Here is a 20,530-nt window from a genome sequence, read left to right as displayed (position 1 = left end):
AGATATATTTCTACCATTACGATTCTTCCTTCTTTATCTGAGTATACCAATTTAGAATCTATTGTCGCTTTGATGTTTACAGCAACTCCTCTTTTTTCTGGTGTGCTGATGTGTAATAAAGTTTCCCAATTTTTGAACATTCCAATAATTTATGATGCTGTTCTTTTATATGTGTCTCTTGCAAACAAATTATGTCTATGTTCAATTTCTATAATTTCCTGAAAAGTTTATTTCTTTTTGATGGGGAGTTTAGTCCATTTACATTCACTGGAAAAATTCCATTTTCTTTCTCCATTTCCATTTCCATTATTTATATTGATGTCTAGTGGATCTCATAATCCTCTGTTCTCTGGCGGTTCCTTCACCTTCACCCTCTTGTTCATCTTTCTCTTTCTGTTCTCCTGTTTGTGCAGTTGCTCCTTGAGTCGTCTCTTCCATTTGCTTCTGTTCCTTACTCTCCCCTTGTTGTTGTTTCACTCTTTCATCTCAAATTGCTCTATTCCTTGCCTTGAAATCCTCTGCTTTCCAGATTGAATCCAGTCCTTGTTTTTTTCTTTATAAACCTTACATGTACTTCTCTTGGTATCTATTTTTTCTTGCATAGCTTGAGTTCATGTGAAATATTTCATCAATCTCCATTTGGATTTCTACTCTTGTCTGCCTTCAGAGCCTCTGCCAGGAGATCAGTGATCACCACTGCTATGTTTTCTTCTCTATCCTCAGGGATATTTTGAAATCTCAAGTAGTGTTCTGCTTTCTCCATTTCCAGAATCTTGATTGTCCCCTCTAGGTCTTGGTTTGCTTGTTCTAGTTTTTCATTTTCTTATAATAACATTTCCATCTTTTTAATCAATGTCCTCTGATTTATCTTCCATTTTCTCAATTCTTTCTTCATTTTTGATAATCATTTGGTTTTGAGTTTCAAATTGCGCCTTTATATCCAGGATTTCTTTGCTTTTCAGCTCTTTTGCATCAGGGGCTCAACGTTTTATAATCCACAAGGAGAAGGAAACAAAACTCTAGATCACGCAGCCTCAGCACACTGTTGACAGCCAGCTGTTTTGCGGTGCTTTCCTTCCAGCTGGGGATGACTTGGGCTGCCTTGGCTTACCCGGCAGCCTTTCTTCCGCTCTTTCAGAGGGGTTCTTCAGTCTGCTCCGATCGGCCACCACCTGATCTGAGCTCCTGGAGTGTCTCTCCTTCATTGCCCATCCAGGGCAACTTTCCGAGCCTTTAAGGGTTGCTGGGCAAAGCGAAACAGGACTGGGAAGCCAGAGTGCTGGCTTCCATCGGTCCTGTCAGCGACAAAACCGGAAGTCTCATTCTTTTATGATCCCATCAAGCCAAGAGAAAGTCCAGAATAGTATAGAATCTCCTGCCATGGGCAGGGAGTTGAGCTAAAAGACCTCCAAGTTCCTTCCAACCTTACTACTTTCTATTCTATGATATGGGTCTGATTTGTAAAATACACTGCCTTTTCAAACATAGTATTTAATAATACGGAATTTTCAGGTAAACAATTTAATGAGGATCAAAGGAACAATTCCTATTCCTGTTAAGAGCTGGGGAGCAACAGCGGTTAAAATGTAGTATTGCAGACTAATTATGCTGACTGCCAGTGGTTCGATGCTCACAGGCTCAAGGTTGACTCAGCTTTCCTTCCTTCCGTGGTCAGTAAATTGAGGACCCAGATTGTTAGAGGGATTATGCTGATTCTGTAAACTCCTTACAGAGGGCTGCAAAGCACTGTGAAATGGTATAGAAGTCTTAGTGCTATTACTATTCCAAGAATATACAAGCAATTGTGACAGACTAGCAAGTAGTAAAAACAAAAATAAGAAAGTGGACAGCATTATTAAAGTCTGTATCTTTCTGTAATTATTAGTATTAAAAGCTACTGGGAAGTTCTCCACCCTTAATCAAACACGCTCTCCTCCTCTGACCTAATTTCCTGGGCTTGTTTGTTTATATCCCACCTTTATTACTTTTACAAATAACTCAAGACAGCAAACAAAGCCAAAATACCTTCCTCCTCCTGTTTTCCCCACAAAAACAACCCTGTCAGGTGGGCTGATCTGAGAGTGACTGGCCCAAAGTCACCCAGCCAGCTTTCATGGCTAAGGTGGGACTTGTTCTCAGTCTCCCACTTTGTAGACTGGTGATTTCACCACGAGGCCAAAGTTGGGTTTGTACAACACATGATGTCATGAGACATATGAGTTTGGCTTCCTTTAACAAAAGGAAAAGAGAGTGCTGAACCATTTGTGGGTTTAAAGCCAATGTAATCTATGGGTCCTAAAGAGGGATGTTTTTGAAATGGCGGAGGAATTCAGGCCGAGAGGAAAGAGTCCAGGACCCCAAGCAGCGAAGGAGAAAACACCTCACCAAGGGCCACAAAAGCTGACTGAGGCCAGGAGAAAGCCTCAAGGTCACCTCAGTTAAAAAAAAGAGGGAGTTTAAACCAGAGTTAAAGGAGGAAGGGGATCAATCAGCCCCTTGGATTCGGAAGGGCTTGGCAGGGACGTCCAAACAAAAGAATCAGCCGAGGAAAGGCTTGACTCCTCCGGACTCAGGGCCTGCCCAGACCGCTAGCCCAGGGGCTGATGAAGCTCTGTGGAAAAACCAGCTCGACCTGGCAAAAGCTCAGAAAGGGGCAACTGACATTTGATTGGATCTGGCTGAGATGCAGGATCAGGGTAAAAGAAATAAAGTGGAGAATTAGAGGAATTAAGGGAAAAGAAGGAAAATCTACTTTAATGAGTATGTTATCTCAAGGCTGAACAATTGCCAGAATTAAAGCGTTCAACTCAAGGGTTGCCATAGGTTCTTCTCTCCTAAGGATAATCAAATGCAAAATCCAAGAAATACTCTAATAAGATTTGTGAGCAGGAAGGTGAAAGAAGCTGCTGGACTAAAAGAGAAAAAATGGGGTGAGGATAAAGTCCAGGACAGTATTAGAGCCAGTTTGCTGTAGTGGCTAAGGCACTTGGCTGGAAACGAGGCACTGAGTTCGAGTGCTGACTGAGGCAAGAAACCCGCTGTGTGACTTTGTGCCAGTCACTCTCTCTCAGCCAGACCCACCTCACAGGGTTGTTGTTATGGGGAAAACGAGGAAGGAGGAATAGATATGTTCACATCCTTGAATTAAGAGGGCAATTGGGAAATAAACCTCTGTTTAGTTATCAATGACAGACACTCGTAGATATGGAACTTTTATTATACACATTACAAAAGAACATTACATTTCTTTTCAACATAATTGCCACTCAGACTGAGGCACTTGTCATAACGTCTTACAAGGTTTGAAATTTCTTAGTAGTCGCCGCTCAGCACTAACTCAGACTAATGGGGGGGTCTCTCTTCTGCCAAATTCAAGATGGCACAGAGACAGAGCCCAGGCCAACCCACCGAGAGCCCCTTCCTCTCTTCTGAAGCCCCTCCAACCGCCCGGCCTTCCCTCGAGGTCTTGCCTTCCACGGGACCTTCTGGGAAACCTCCCCATTCCTTGCCAGAGATCTTCAAGACACAAAGGCAAATTCAGACCACCATTCGCCTAAAGATCTGAGAAGCATGAGTTTATTGCAGAAACTAAATTAACTTCAAAGCTTCATTTTGCCAGAGCAAAGACAGGTCAGTGGCAAAGATCAGCAAGTTGAACTATTAAGGGACCGAAACCTTTGGGCAGGGGGGGGGGGAACTGTATTAAACTAGAAAAAGCTCTGTAAAGTAGAAGTCCTCAAAGTCTGAATCGCACTTCCTAGGGAGAACTGAACGAATTTAAGAGGAGGTGCGAACTGGGTAAATTTTGCCCTTAAAATGACACACGCAATGTGAGAATCGACTAGATCTATTTTCCAATTATTTTTCTGGTCTGGACTGCTTTTGAGAAACATATCGAAATTTAAAAAGCCAGGGAGAGAATTTCTCTTCTCTTCTCCCTTTCTCTTTCTCTCTCTCTCTCTCTTTCTATCTCTCTCTGTCTCTCTTTCTCTCAATTTCTCTCTGTCCTAAAACACAGCATCATCTAACAATACTTTGGCATTCAGAAAAAAGGTTTCTGCACCTAAGCAGAAATAGCAAACCCTAGACAGAGAGATATTGAGACCAAAAGAAACCCAACGTCTAATCACAAAGGGAATCAAACTAGAAGCTGGCTAGGAGTTGCATAAGTTGCTTACTCAGCTAGCTCAATGGAGCTTCCATGTGAAGAGGCAGTCTACAAGCAAAGAGCCATGCCTCCTGTGCCAAAAGGTAAGAAATAGGCAGCCTTTGGTGGTTTCTCAGTGGATTGCTAGAGATCTGGGCTGGCATTGGTGGGTGTAGAAAAGGTGAAGGTGAGCTTTGATTGGATCCCGAGGGATCTCCGTCATCTCCTGGGGATTCCACTGGGTTGATGATGTCATCCATCCAGCCCAACTGTCACTTTCTCTGAGTGAAGATGGCTTTCAAGAGGTCAGCAGGTCTTCAGAAGGGCTGCTGGGCTCTTCCCCACTGTGTAGCCAACGTCTCGGAGGATTGGGAGATTCCAGGGGTGGGAGCAGCCCTTTGTGGTCCTCTTAGGAAAGGGGGACTGGGGCAAATTTGTTCCAGAGCTCTTTTACCTTTATTCCTTATAGGCGCTAAAAGCCCGGGTTGGTTACTCCCCAATAAATCAGGATCCCATGGCGTACTTAAGCTCCAAATTAAGGAAAATTTGAAAACTCACGTGGTTGTGGAACACATCCAGTCCTGTAAAACCAAACCAAGGTTAAAAGTGATGAGCTCAACCCAAAACCCTAATTTTTTTACTATGCTTTCTTAAATCCAGGGGATTCTGGAAAATAGGCTTCAGTTGTTCCCTTTCCTTCCATTCCTTTTTCTCTCTCCTAGAGCCTTCTTCAATTTATTTTCCTGCTTCCGGAGGAAAACAAGGAAGGAGAGCGATCCAGGGGCCGATGCTCCCAGTTCCCCCACCTGCCGACTGGAGGGCAGCACCGAGGCTCCTGAGCAAAGTCGAGTCACTTGCGTTGTGGATGTGGAGCCCCAGAAAGTGGAGCGATGTGGTGAGTGGATGCTCAGGGATGGGCTGGGACCTTGAGGAGGAGAGGAAGAGGCTCTTAGGAGAGGTTTCCTCCATGCAGGCAGAGACAGGGGGTCCTTGACTTACAACACTTCATTGAGTGGCCGTTTCAAGGTTTGGTAGCACTGAGCAAAATGGCCTGATCGTTTTCCACACTCACAACGGCTGCAGCATCCCCACAGTCACGTGATCGAATTCAGACACTGACTGATTATTATGACCCTTGTGGTATCCTAAGGTCTTGTGATCACCTTTTGAAACCTTCTAACAAGAAAGATCAATCTGGAAGCAGTAATTCAATTAACAAATGGGGCAAGAAAGGTTGTAAGATGGGACAAAAGTCAATTAACAGCTGTCTCGCTTAACAAAAAAATGTCTAGGCTCAATGATGGTCATAAGTCGAGGACTACCCGTACACATCTGCACCTTTGCAGATTCAAGGCTCGGAGGCCAGGCAGTTCCTGAGCCACTAAGCGCCTTACTTCTGCAGCTCCAGCATCTATCCTGATCCCCCAGTGGTTCTTCTGCTTCCATTTGGCCCTTCAGGGAGCCTTTACAATCCTTCAGTGACACTTTTGACATATCTGGATTTGCCTAATTGGCCCCAGTGAGAACATCTTTCGTGGCCAGGACACTTAACCAGCGCTGGGAAGCAGAAAAAGCTTTTTAATAAGGGGAATTGGGTCACAAGGGCAGAAGGCTGCAAAGATGAGGCTGGTTTTGGAGGGTTCTCTTCGTTTTGGGGGAGACCTAAAACTCTGCCAACCACCTGCCTCTCCATTCCCAGATCTTCCCAGGAAGAAAACGACAGAAAAGAAGATTCTCTTCAACAAAATGGACAACAGAAAAGAAGAGAATATAGCACGCCAGGCATCTTGCTGCAGAACAGACCGATGGAGGAGCCAGAAGATTTGGGAAGAGGTCCATGAGAGGATGCAGAAGACGGACCAACCAGTAGGTCCTCCTGGGAATCAGAGGGTCCCATAGCTCAGCCTTTCTCCCAGGCGGGAATCCCAGTCTCCATGGGATTCAAAATTTCCCTTGGGATGGAGAGAGACTCAGAAGGTTTCCAACCTGAAAGGGAGAAGACGGGGGACCCTGGGGGCAAGTTGCCCAACAGCCTCCCCAACTTACAGCCTGACTCTTCTCTCTTGCACCAGGAGCGCAGCATCATCCAAGGCCTCTCCTCCATCGCCACTCTGTTTCAGCTGAAGCGGAGTGGGCAAATGGCCGTCCCCGAGCCAAGGAACAAGGACCTCTACAGCCTGGCTGTCTTGGTAAGCCAGAGGGAGGCAGGGGGGGATTGGAGGCAAGCAAAGCAGGACGGAGAGAGAGGAGCAGGAGAGGGAGGGGACAAAAACTGCCACTCCTTTCTACTGAGAGGGAAGCTGTAGCGGAAGAAGAGGTCAAAAGGGGCTGGGAGAAATAGGAAGGGCTGGGCTGGAGCATCATGGCTGACTTTCCCTTCTCTCCTTCCGTCCACTCTGGATTCCTGCCAGGCTCTGATGGAGGACAACACGTCCAGCAGCTTCACGGCAGGACTAGCTGCAATGCTTGCAGTTTATGATATCAGGTCAGCCTTTCCTTTCTTTGGCCTGCGATTCTCTCGGGAAAAATGAACCCCAGGGCCATTCAGTAAGATGGGCACTGATGTCTCTTCTTTCCTTTGATCTCGCAGCCAGGTTCCCCCAGCCATGGACCCACATATCGAGTCTGACCTCCTGAAGGTCTTTGGGTCCATGTGGATGTCCTGCATGAGAACCGGAGAGGAGAATATCTCGGAGGTACCACCTTCAGCTACATTTCCGGCAGTTCCTTTCTGATACCGGAAGAGCTGGGAAAATGTTTCACACGTCATCATCTCTGTCCTTCATTTCAGGAAGAGAAGAAGCTGCTGGAAGAGGCCTTTGGCCTCCTGCTCCGAGGCCTGCTGCAACAATCGGCAAGAACGGTGCATTTGACTTTTATTTTGAAGGTAAGGGCATCCATGTCCCAGGGACGCTTGAAGGACAATTGGGACCTTGCAAACATTCAACTAATCAGCTGACAGAACTCCAGTGAAATGTTCCACTGGGAAGGATCTAAGTAGGGATAGTTCTCGAGGACAGGCATCAAGGAGCCTGGGAATTTGGCTTGCCACAAGGGCTGATTTCCAACATTCAGGGACCTCTTCACAGAGAGGCCTCTTTACCTCTAACGCTGCATGGCCAGAATTGCAGATGAGACACAAAAGGTGTTTGTAGGGTCCTTTGCTGGAAATGCCATCCCAACCTTCCACCTTCCAAAGAGGCTGGAATTTAAGAAGATGGGAGTAGCCACAGAGGGAGAGGGCAGCTTTAAGGGCCGGAAGAACGTACCATAAATTACACATGTGTGTTTTGACCATGAGATTCCCCAGAATAGGAAGTTGTCAACAAAGGTAATGTTTTTGCTCCAATTCCACAGCACTTTGAGAAACACGGCTGGCAATGCTTCTCGGCTGCCTGGAATCAGCTAGTCTATTATGGAATGCAGCAAAGTAGGATCAACGTATGTAGAAAAATGGAAAGAAGATTGCAAATTACGGGTCCCCCACTGTTTTTGGGACCCCATCCTCATGTAACCCTCTTCGTTAGGAGAAAAGAGCAGGAGGACAAGGGGTTCTTTTTCCTAGAGAATCCTTGGACAGGGTGTCTTCCTGCTAATGTCTGTATTGCTCGGCCAAAGGAAGACGAGGAATGACTCAGCAAGACACTTTGGCAACAGAAGGATGGACTTCTTTCTTTCTCTTCCAGCTCATTCAAGCCCAGTTGGCATTTCCACAGTTTCCAGTGGAAATTGTACAGGCTGCACATGACGACGGATACATTAATGAGGGTAACTTTCTTTTAGAACATTAAGGTGTGTGTTTGTGTGTGTGTGAAGGTATCAGCACATGAAAGGAAGGACAGCAGCCCCCCCTCCTGTCTATCCCAAATGGGGTTGAAGTACTCCTCACTTTCAACTGATCATGTAACATCTGTTCAAACTTAAGACGCAGTGGGGGGAAAAGGCACTTATGTCTCATCGTCAAAGCTGCAACTTCCGCACCAATCCTGCAGTCCTGTGATCACATTCTGGGCGCTTGGCAATCGGTCCACACTTAAGAGCAGTTGTGGTTATGCGATCATGTTATGCAACTCTCTTTTTTATTGCTTTCTGGACAAAAAAAGATGAGAAAACTGATCTTTCGATAATCTGATCTGGATTCATGACTGCATTATTTCCTGTAGGACCTCATGATTCTCTTACCAACTATTATAAAAATAATCATAAAATTGACCAAATTCTGGACTCAGTTATTGTTGTAAATTGAGGACTGCCCTTATCTAGTTTCCAGAATGTAGACAAGAGCTTACATTGCAACGTCTCTGTATCCCTCAGGTGATCTCATTGTGCTGATCGGCATTCGCTCCCCTTCCTTTTGCCCCCTTTCTCCCCTCATTTGTCTCCCCTTTTCTTCCCATGCAGGTGACCTAATGATAGAGGAGCTGTGACGTCTTCAACCCTGCCGCCGTTGGACACTGAAGGACGGATGACAAGGAGCACCACTCTATCAAACGGAAAGTCCCTTTGTTTCTCCCATCTAACATTACACCTTATTGTTATATTTGCTGTGTTCTACTCTTTTCAAATTAAAACACAGTAAATACTGATATTTGTGCTTTCAGAAACTTGGACCACCTCATCGCTTCAAGAACAGATCGTTCAGCTAATGAAGGCCACCACTGATTTTGGAAGATCGCGACAAGGCCACTCGTAGTCGTGTTGTGGAGGAGATACAAACTCTAGTCAGTTTTTCTGTGCTGCAGCAGGTTGGTATTGTGGAGGATTGGACTAAGTAATGGTTCGATTTCTGCAAATGTGGGCTTTTCCTCTCTCGAGTATAGGATTCATGTTGTTTTTTGCAATGTGGTTTTTCTCTCTTCCTAGGATGTTGGGACACCAATCAACGTGGCGCCTGGAACTCATCTGCTTTCTTCGACTGTTGTCAACTGGGCCATCCTCTCTCCAGGCTGGAGGAACCATTAAAGACTAGATTCCACAGGCCCCTCTGACGGAGGGACTAAGAGATTTCATAGGGAAGTGTCAGCCCTTCCAGCTAATGGGTCTTGCATCTCTCTGATATTTATATATGTCCCTATTTAGATGCCACCCATTGAAGAGAAACACGAGATAAAGAAAATAGTAATTCAGCAAAAAGGGCTACATGAACAGCATCTTGTAAGTCTTAAACTAGAAACTTCCTACTGCAACGTTTTACTACTGGATCCATTATGGCGGCTGCTTCCTACGTTTGTTTTTCTGACCTTTTAAGTTACTGGGGGCTCCTCCTGACACATTCCATTACCCTAATTAAGTTACAATATTATGTCCATTTCCAGCACAACTCTCCATTTGAGACTGAGGTCCTTCTCATGCACCTCTGTGCAATACGAGGAATGTGATGAGTCAAGTACTTTTATCATTTCATCAAAATCTACTATGGTGAACTACAAGGAAAATGAAAATAATGGGAAAAGAAAGGAGGAAAAGAGAAAGAGGAAAAAGTGTAGAAAAAAGGGAAAAACAAAAGAAAAGAGAACGAAAGAAAAGCATTCAGTTACAATGCCTTTTGGAGCAGTAGAAAAAGCAATAACTTACAACCTCAACTATTTATTTCACAAAATAATATATATATATAAGTTGCCAATGGGTCAAACCAATTCATACGTCAGAGCAAGCAAAGATTATTATTGGTGGAGACTTATCTAAGCCATTTGAAATCCCAAACGGCACGAGGAAAGGAAGGCCCTTACCTCCCCCGCTGTTTACCTCAGTCCTGGAAGTTTTCAGTAAAGATATTAGGCAAGATGAGAAAATCACAAGTGTAAATCTTAAAAAGGAAGATTATAAACTGACGGCATTTACTGATGAGTTGGTCATCCAGAAAATACACTAAAGAATATTTGATGAAGAAACTAAATGACTTTGGAGCTTTAGTGGGCTATAAAAAAAGGAAACAGGAAACAACAATGTTTGTTAAGAAAATGGTTCTCAAATATTGAATATTTGCTACAAATCTACGTGACTTTGGAGTGTTTGTGGGCTATAAAATAAATAAACTGAAAAAACAATATTTGTGAAGAATATGGCTCTTCAGGACTATGAAATACTAAATAAAAAGTCAGGTTTTATGTTGGAGAAAAAGCTGGAATACCTGGGTTTGCATGGACAACAAAATTCTGAACTGTTTCAAAATAACTGTGAGCCTTTTTGTCAGAAAATCTAATATGGAGAACCAGAAGGAAAATGAAAATGAGAAAAGAAGGGAAGAAAAAAAAAAGAAAAAGTGTAAGAAAGGGGACAAGAGGAGAGGAGAGGGGAGGAGAGAGGAGAAATGAAAAAAAGCAGAGTTACAACTTCTTTTGGAGCAGTAGAATAAGCAATAACATACAATCTCAAATTTTTAATCCACAAATATCTATAAGGGGCCAAAAAAGTTTATAAAACTGGTGAAACCAATCCATACCTCAGAGCAAGCAAACATTATTATTGGTGGAGATTTAACTAAACCATGTCAAATCCCAAAGGGTAGGAGGCGAGGAAGCCCCTCACCTCCCCTGCTGTTTACCTCAGTCCTGGAAGTTTTCAATAAATATTTAAGGCAAGATGAGAAAATCCCAAGTGGAAATCTTAAAAAGGAAGTTTATAAACTCATTTGCTGATCAGTTAGTTATCCAGAAAAACACACACGAAATAATACAGTATTTGCTACAAATCTACATGACTTTGGAGCTTTAGTGGGCTATAAAAAAAAGGAAACAGAAAACAACAATATATGTTAAGAATAAGGCTCTCAGGACTATGAAATACTAAACAAAAAGTCAGGTTTTAAATTGGAGAAAAAGCTGGAATACCTGGGTTTACATGGACAACAAAATTCTGAACTGTTTGAAAATAACTGTGAGCCTTTTTGTCAGAAAATCTAATATGGAGAACCAGAAGGAAAATGAAAATAATGAGAAAAGAAGGGAAGAAAAGAAAAAGAGGAAAAAGTGTAAGAAAAAAGGAACAAGAGGAGAGGAGAGGAGAGAAGAGAGGAGAAATGATAAAAGCACTGAGTTACAACTTCTTTTGGAGCAGTAGAATAAAGCAATAACATACAATCTCAACTGTTTAATCCACAAATATTATATATAAGGAGCCAAAACAGTTTGTAAAACTGGTGAAAGCAATCCATACGTCAGAGCAAGCAAACATTATTATTGATGGAGATTTAACTAAACCATGTCAAATCCCAAAGGGTAGGAGGCGAGGAAGCCCCTCACCTCCCCTGCTGTTTACCTCAGTCCTGGAAGTTTTCAATAAAGATAATAGAGAAGATGAGAAAATCCCAAGTGGAAATCTTAAGAAGGAAGTTTGTAAACTCATTTGCTGATCAGTTAGTTATCCAGAAAAAACACTACTGAATATTTCCTAAAAATCTACATGACTTTGGAGCTTTTGTGGGTTATAAAATAAATAAACTGAAAAGAACAATGTTTGTGAAGAATATGGCTTCTCAGGACTATGAAATACTAAATAAAAAGTCAGGTTTTAAGTTGAAGAAAAAGCTGGAATACCTCGGTCTACATGGACAACAAAATTCTGAACTGTTTCAAAATAACTTTCAACCTTTTTGTCACAAAAGTAAAAGAGACTTATTAGGATGAGATAAATTGCAAATAACTTATTGGGTAGAATCTCTGTAATTAAGATGAATGTCCTACCAAAGATGCTTTTTGTGTTTCAGACTCTTTTACTGAGCCTGATACTCATTTAAACAATGTCAGATGGACATCTCGAAGGGTTATATGGGAAGGAGGAAAAAACCAAGAATTAGGTATCAGTTATTGCAAAATGCTAGTGAAAGAGGAGGTTTGGGTTTACCAGCTTTGAAATTGTACGTTAATGACTGTTATTTTGTCTGGCTAAAAGAGCGGGTGACTCTGTGAAATAAGTGGAGAATTGAGCTGTAGTGCCATGAATTAATATATGGGTCGCACACCAATTTATGCTATGCAAAAATAACCCCTTGGGTGTCGTCCCAGGAAAAGAAAAGAACTCGTGGTGAGGATAGACTGGTGACCTTATGTTGGTCAAGTAATATTTTCTGTTATGATGACCCTCTACTCAAACTTAAAGAAGAGTTGGAATTAGAAGAAAGTGTTGGCAGTTGATTTACATATTTACAGTTGCAAGAAAGAATTAAATTACATTTTTTTATAAATGTATGGATTTGATTTTGTAAAAGATGAATTGCAAATTCTGTTGTGTGGTAGTGATAAACTTATTATTGCTAAGGTTTATAAATGGCTATTGAACCTAGAGAATGAATACGGAAAGCATTGTATGATTCAGTGGGCAAAGAATCTTGGATATCATATAATGCTTCAGCAATGGGAATACATATGAACAAGAGTTTTATGATTAACATTATATTATAGCTTAAAAGAAAATTTTTACAACATTATATACTATGGTATCTACCACCAGACAAGTTGCCAAGAATGTATAATGGCGTTCCAATGAATGTTGGAAATGTAAATGTAAAGAAGGAACATTTTACCATGTATGGCAGACATGTGACAAAGCAAAGAAGTGTTGTAGGACTCGTTTCTTAATACAGAACATTCTTAAAGTGAATATCAAGATAAATTCAGAGACTTTTCTCCTAGGCTGAAGGGATAAAGAACTTGAAAGAATTGGAACTTTGATGTTATATATGCTGACAGAGGAAGAATATTCTACCTACAAAAATGGAAGGATACTTTGATTCCCTCAATGGATAAATGGCTGCAAAAGTTGATGGAGTTAAGAAAGACGCTACATGGACTTCTTTGATTAAAGAAAAAAAAACAAAATTTTGTTTCTATTGGAAACTTTTGGACTTGTGCTAATGGACTGCTAATGGACTGTAATAGCTGAAATATTGTTTTTGTAGTACTCTTGCACCGGCTAAGTAACGTGGGCTTTTTTGTGTTTTAAATTTGCTTTTTCAAAAGTATGACTAATAAGTTCCCATAAACCTTCACTTTCAGAAAAATGCCTCCCTTTCAGAGACGGAGACTGGCAGGAGAGCCTTCCATGCACTGCAGATCACAGTCTCACTTTCACCTGTTCTGAAGCCTCTGTGACCAAAGCGAAGGTTTAAGCTCCACCTTGGGAAGCCCTGAGAATGTCTTTTGCCCAGACACAGAGGTTTTCCCTTTGCAAATGTTTCTCTTACTGAGCATGCAACGCTCTTTTCTATGGCTGTGCTCACATACTATTGGATGCTTTAATTCCTGTGATGTAACTGGACCCATGACTGTTTCTAAACCAATCAAGGTTTGCTTTGAAGTTCTCTGTTTTGCTAATATAAAAGTCCATGTAAACCATTTAACGAGGTTCCCCCTTTTCATAAGGAGCCCCCACTTTACAAACTACTTTATAAAATGCTTGAAAATCATTTTCTGACTCATTTGCTCATTGGAAATGCATGTAGAACGAGACAGAACCTAGAGCCAGATTTGGCCAACAGGTTCAGGTGGGAAAAAAATGTAACTTTGATTTTGGGTTTTGCTGTTAGATACTTTGCTGTTGTTTTAGAAATGGCTGGTAGATATTAATACATAAAAGTACATCCAGAGCCTGTATATGTCTAGATAGAACCTAGAAAAACAGGCTTGGAAGGGTCCTTGGAGGTCTTCTAGTCCAGCCCTATGCCTGAGCAGAAGACTTGCAAAAATGATCCAGCTGAGCTCTCATAGATTTCCTCTAGGGGGGGGGGGAAAGAACTTGGAAAGAGGCGAAGGAGATGCTTCTAGACACCCCAAAGGAAAGAAAAGGGAAAGGAAGGGAAGGGAAGGGAAGGGAAGGGAAAGAAAGGAAAGGAAAGGAAAGGAAAGGAAAGGAAAGGAAAGGAAAGGAAAGGAAAGGAAAGGAAAGGAAAGGAAAGGAAAGGAAAGGAAAAAAGCCTATTTTCTAGAGTGATTCAATTGAACACATGTTCAGTCACACAACAAAATCCTGTGATGAAAGAATCTGAGTGGAAAACTTATACTTCTGGCTTGAACTCATCACTTTTAACCTTGGTTTGGTTTTACATTACTGGAGATATTCCACAGGAACCTGAGGGTATCAAATTTTTCCTAATTCAGAGGTTAAGGACGCTAAGCAATCCTCATCAATTAGAAAGTAATCAATCTAGTCTTTTTAGCAGCTATGAAAGGTAAAACTGCTCTAGAAGACTTTTGCCCCTTATTTACTTTTCCTAAGAGGACCACAAATGGCGTTCCCACCTCTGGAATCTCCCAATCCTCTGGGAAGGTGGCTACAATGGGGAGCCCAGAGCCCAGCAGCTCTTCTGAAGACGACTCACATCTTGGCAGCCATCTTCACTCAGATCACTGAGAGCTGACAGCAACTGACAGTTGAGCTGGATGGATGACATCATCAAAACAGTAGAATCCCCAAGGAGATGATTATGACAACCTCCTTTGGGATTCTATCAAAGATCACCTTCCCCACTATTTCTACACACACCAATGCCAGACCAAGGTCTCTAGGAACCTACCAACAAATCCCTGAAGCTGCTTATTTCTCATCTTTTGCCACAGAAGGCATGGCTCTTTGGTTGTAGACTGCCTTCTCATAAGGATAGCTAGTTAGCTGACTGAGCAAGAGTCACTGATACAGTTGTTGGTCATCTCCTATTTCCTTTGTATTAGCATGCTGTGTGCTTTTTATTTGTCCCAATACAAATGAGCCAGAAGTCATCATCTAAAAATGCCAACTCAGTCCGAGGTTGCCTTAAGAGAGGGATAGAATCAAGATCATATGACGTGTTAGTACCACTTTATAATGCCTGAGTAATACCCCACTTAGAATACTGCTTCCAGTTTTGGTCACCATATTATAGAAAAGATGTAGAGACTCTGGAAAGAGTGCAGAAAAGAGCAATAAAGATGATTAGGGGACTGGATACTAAAACACATGAAGAACAGTTGTACTCGTGAAGGACTCAGGATGTGTACTTGGGATTTTAAATTCCCACCAGATTTAACATGAGAGAGAAAAGTGCAACAAACCCAGGCTGTGTGACTGAGGAAAAAACATGTCAGCTGCATCTGGCTGAAAGTACCTGTGCTCCAGCATTCGCTACTTCACTGTGTTCCATCAGATAGATGGTTTTAATCGGCATAATAACATAATAATCAGTGGAGTCACCACAAAACTCTAGGCTCATGACTGACAAGGAATCCTGCAAATCTGGCCTCCTCAGTTAACACAGCAGTGAGAGAGCAGTGAAGCAACAAAGCTTCAACGATTTTTTTGACAGATATTAATGAACACTTGGCAAAATATGTTTGCATACAAAAAAGACAGAAAACTAAATATTATCCATTTAAATTCATTCACTTTCACACTTTGGCAGTTGAGGAAAGTGCTAATATTTTTCTGACTGTTTGATAATTTACATTAAATATAGGCATAGCGTTGATTTAGATTACAAAACGTCATTTGATAGGATTCTTTAATATGATAGAGGGTCTCCTGCTTGAACAGAGGGTGGGACTAGAGGACCTCCAAAGTCCCTTCCAACTCGGTTCTTCAGTTATTCTTTCCAGACTATAGACCCTGTGGGGAAAATGATGACATTTGAACTGGAACTGGCACCAGAGACTATTATAAAATTTTAAATTTCTCTTTCAATATTAAATTTTTGAAGACCTGTCCTTTACTTCTATCAGCTTCCTTTAACAAAAGGAAAACGAACAAAAGGAAACCAGAGCGCTGAACCATTTGTGGGTTTAAAGACCATGTCCTCTCTCGGTCCTTCTCTGGCCTGCCAAGCCCTTCGCTGTCCTCCCGACCCAGCTTTTGGGCTGAGCCCTGCCCTTTTCCTCCAACTGATATGTAGCCACATGGCAAGGCTAGCAAGGGAAACAAGGCCTAAAAGGGGCCATCTTTGAAATTGTTATGTATCCATAGCAGTCACCACCAGGGGGCATTGAACTGTAACTGTTTTGGCGGGAACCCAGTTTCGGCGGGAAACAGGTTCAGTACAGTACAGTCACTTCCACCGAACCCACCACACAACAGAAATGGCAGAGGAATTCAGGCCGAGAGGGAAGAGTCCAGGAAAAAGCAAGAAAGGGCTACGGTACTTTAATGAGTATCTTATCTCAAGGCTGAATAATTACCAGAATTAAAGCGTTCAACTCAGGGGTGCCCATAGCTTCTCTCCTAAGGCCAACCAAATGCAAAAGCCAAGAAATACACTAATAAGATTTGTGAGCAGGAAGGTGAAAGAAGCTGCTGGACTAAAAGAGAAAAATTGAGGTGGGGATAAAGTCTAGGATAGTAATAGGGCCAGTTTGCTCTAGTGGTTAAGGCACCCGGCTGGAAACCAGGAGGTGCTGAGTTCGAGTGCTAAGATACGAAAGCCACTGGGTGACTTTGTTCCGGTCACTCTCTCTCAGCCCAACCCACCTCACAGGGCTGTTGTTAATGGGGATAACAAGAGGAAAGAGGATCAGATATGTTCACTTCCTTGAATTATTTATAGAAATAAGAAGCCTGTGTTTAAAACAATGTAAAAAAAACCTTAAGTTCTTTTTCAACATGAAAGACCAATATTTAATAGCCGAGGTTTTAAATATGCCCGTAGAAAGGGGATCTTTTGGATATCTGAACTTAATATTACTAAAAAATATTATTCAGCTATTGAGTAATAATTTCACCTCAGTGTGGAAAAAAAATGAAAATGTGGGATAAAATATATATTTCAATGTTCTGGGTCAGATTGCAGCCATTAAAATGACGGTTCTTTCAAAATTACATGTTTTCTTTCAAACTCTTCCAGTAAAAGTATCACATGAAATATTTAGGCAAAGAAAACATGGCGGCGAGGGGGGGGTTGTAATGAAAAATAAAGAGGAAAAGCTTAGAGTGACTTCAGAAACGAAGAGGGTGGACTTAGCTTTATGGCCTCCATCTTCTCCCTTTCTCAATGGTTTTTCCTTTGCGGGGTGGAGGCTGGCTGTACAAGGCATACCTGAGCTTATTTTCACAATTGTCCAGCGGAGGAAAAAAGACCCCTGGAGCATTGTGGTTGGCAGGCCCTTTGCCCTGGGGTGGGGAAGTGAGAAGGGCAGGAAGTCTTCAGGACTGGGCTCCTTCATGGAGATCTGTACAGAAGGACGGTCTCTCTTCTGCCAAATTCAAGGTGGTGCAGAGGCAGAGCCCAGGCCAACCTTTTCAAGCCCGCTGAGCGCCCCTTCCTTCCTTCTGAAGCTCCTTCCACGGGACCTTCTGGGAAACCTCCCCATTCCTTGCCAGACATCTTCAAGTCACGAGGGCAAATTTAGACCACGATTCGCCTAAAAGGGCTTGACAAGCTTGAATTAACTGAATAACGGTGTACAAAAATATAAATTCTGCTGTTAAAAAAAAAAGATCTCAGTGCTGTGGTAGGGAAACAAGGACAGTGTCTTCCCCTAAGAAGAAACAATGGTGCAAGCTGACCCAAGAGGCAGGGATGATGGGACAGCCACAGAGAAGGGGCTTCCCAAAGTCAGCTTAGTAGCAAGGGAGAGGATGCATCAATCAGTCTTGCTCAAGCAGCTAGCTGAATGGAGGCTCCACATTCAGCGACAGTCCGCATCCAAGGAGCTAGTCCTCCTGGCCAGCAAGAGGGAAGATGGGCTGTTTTTATGATTTTAGGAGATAGCTTCCCAAAGGCATTGGCCTGGTATTGCTGGGAGGCCGAAATGCTAAGCCATGGGAGCTCTCACAATCACCTTACCTTGCTTAAAAGGCAGGGAGGCCTGAAATCTCCTTGGAAACTCCAGGGCCTTTGTGTCCTCATCCATCCAGCTTTGGGCTTCACAGTTACTCCCTTTCTTTGGTGATTGAAAAGTTTCAATTCAAGATTTAAGTTGGAGTGTTTGAGGATTTCTGGACTCTTGAGAGCCCTCCCCATCTCCAAGGATTGGGATGTTCCAGTGGGGAAAACACCCTCCCCCCCTTTTTTTTGTCCTCTTAGGAAAGGGAGACGGGGCAAATGTATTCCAGAGGAGTTTTATCTTTTATTCCTTATTACTTTTATTCTTTATTGCTTTACTATCCTGATTACTTTATCCTACTGTCACATGGCATCCTGAATTAGGAAAAGCTTCTACATTTGATAATCTTGTTTGTCTGTGAAACACATTAAACCATGCATAAGCTAACCATGTTTAAAATTGATGGATTCAACCCAGAATTCCTATTTTAGGCACTCAACCTGATTCTGGAAAATAGTCCTTTAGTCCTTTTCTTTCCTCAGATTCTTTTTTCTCTCTTTCAGGAAATTTCCCAGCTTCTTGTTTTGGGAGGAAAACAAGGAGGTCGAGCAATTCAGGAGCTGGGGCTCAAAAGTTTTCTAACTTGCCAAGGATAGCACCAGGTTTCCTCATAGAAAAGGTCATTTTTATCTCCAAGAAATGGAGCAATGTGATGAGTAGACACGTAGCATCAGGATGGGAGATTGAGAAGTAAAGGGAAGGAATTCCTTCACGAATGGACTGATTCCTGTAGACATACGCAAGACAAACATTGCAGTTTTCCAGATTCAAGGTTACACAAAGGGATTTGCTCCATTTTAAATAGCCTTTATCAAATTTTAGTAACAATTTTTTGCTGGAACTTTGCACTTTGATATGGCCCAAGGGCTAATCAATAAAGACTTACAAAGGGATTTGTCGGAAGCTAACCTGTTCCGGACCCACTGAGTACCCCTCCTCCTACAACTCCTGAGTCCATACTGACTCACCACAAGATTTTTTTGCTTCCATTTGATTTTTGGGGAACCTTTTAAGATGGTCCAATGAATCCTATCTACATATTGGCAAATGGGGAGGGAGAATAGAGAGAGCAGGATTTGCCTAAGGCCTCCGTGAGACTCCTATCATGGCCAGGAGATTTAGCCACAAAACACTTTTCAATGGATGGAATAGGATCTCAAAGGAAAGAACGCTGAAAAGACAAGCCTGATTTTGGAGAGTTTTCTTCATCTTTGCTGAGAATGTCAGGACGTGTACCTCCTTTCTCAGATTTCCCCCAAAGGACCCTCCTGGGGCAACAAAAATGCTTCTCGATAAAAAAGGGATGCCCAATTAGAAAACACCACTCAGGGCTGCTTGCATGAGAAGGAACTGCCAGATCAATGAAAGTCTGTGGTAAAAGGTCCATAAGAGTACCAAGAAGACAGGCCAACCAGGAGGCATCCCTTGGAATTAGAGGTTCCTGTGGTTGGGATTTTCCTCTAGCTGTAAATTCATCTCAGTGTGGTGCAAAAGATTCCTCGGGATGGAGAGAGACCCGGAAGGGTTTCAGAGTTCCCTCCGGAAAGGGAGAACATGTGGGACCCTGGGGGCATGTTGCCACAGAGTCCCTGACTAACAGCCTGACTGGGATTTAAGCAGCTGGGAGTAATCTTAGATGGGCATTCCTTTGACTTTACAGCAAGGTTCCCCCAACCATGGACCCAGGGGTTGAATCTCGCCTCATGGAGATCTTTGGGTTCATGTGGTTGTCCTCCATAGAAATAGGAGATGATGTTTCAGAGGTACCATCTTCAGCAACATTTCTGGGAATTCCTTTCTGGTGTTGGAACAGCTGGGAAAATGTTCCACATATCATCATCTCTTGTCTTTCGTTTCAAGGAGAGAAAGAAGTTGCTGGAGGAGGCTTTTGGCCTCCTGCTCCGAGGCCTTCTGCAAACAATCTGCAGAAACAGAGCATTTAATTTTTATTTTGAAGGTAAGGGCATCAAAGTCCCAGGGAAGCTTGAAGGAAAATTGGGCCCATGCAAACATTCACTGAATCAGGTGTTAGAATTTCAGTGAAATGCCCCACTAGGAACAGTGGAGGATTGTTCTTGAGGACAGGCATCAGGGCGCATTGGAATTTGGTTTGCCACAAGCACTGTTTTCCAACACTCAGGGACCTCTTCACAAAGAGGCCTCCATGGCCAGAATTGCAGATGAGAGACAAAAAGTGGGTTTATAGGGTCCTTTGCTTGAAATGCCACCTCAAGGCTTCCTCCTTCCAAAGAGGGTGGGATTTAAGAAGCTGAGAGTAGCCAGAGAGGGAGAGGGCAGCTTTAAAGGCCTAAAGAACGTACCCTAAATTGCACATGGGTGTTTTGACCACGAGATGCCCAAGAATAGGAAGTTCTCAGCAAAGGTATCTTTTTTCCTCCAGTTCCAGAGCACTTTGAGGAAGATGGCTGGCCATGTTCCTCTTCTGCCTGTATTCAGCTTTCTACTACGGGAGCCATCAAATTAGGATCAACGTATGTAGCAAAAAGAAAATAAGATTGAAAACTTTGGGTCCCCCACTGTTTTGGGGACCCCTCCTCATATGACCTTCTAGAACATTCTCCCTCCTGAGATCAGGGTG

The sequence above is a fragment of the Vipera berus genome (assembly GCF_964194415.1).
Source record: "Vipera berus genome assembly, chromosome: 6".
NCBI classification, from domain to species: Eukaryota; Metazoa; Chordata; class Lepidosauria; order Squamata; family Viperidae; genus Vipera; species Vipera berus.
This window is presented reverse-complemented; position numbering follows the sequence as displayed.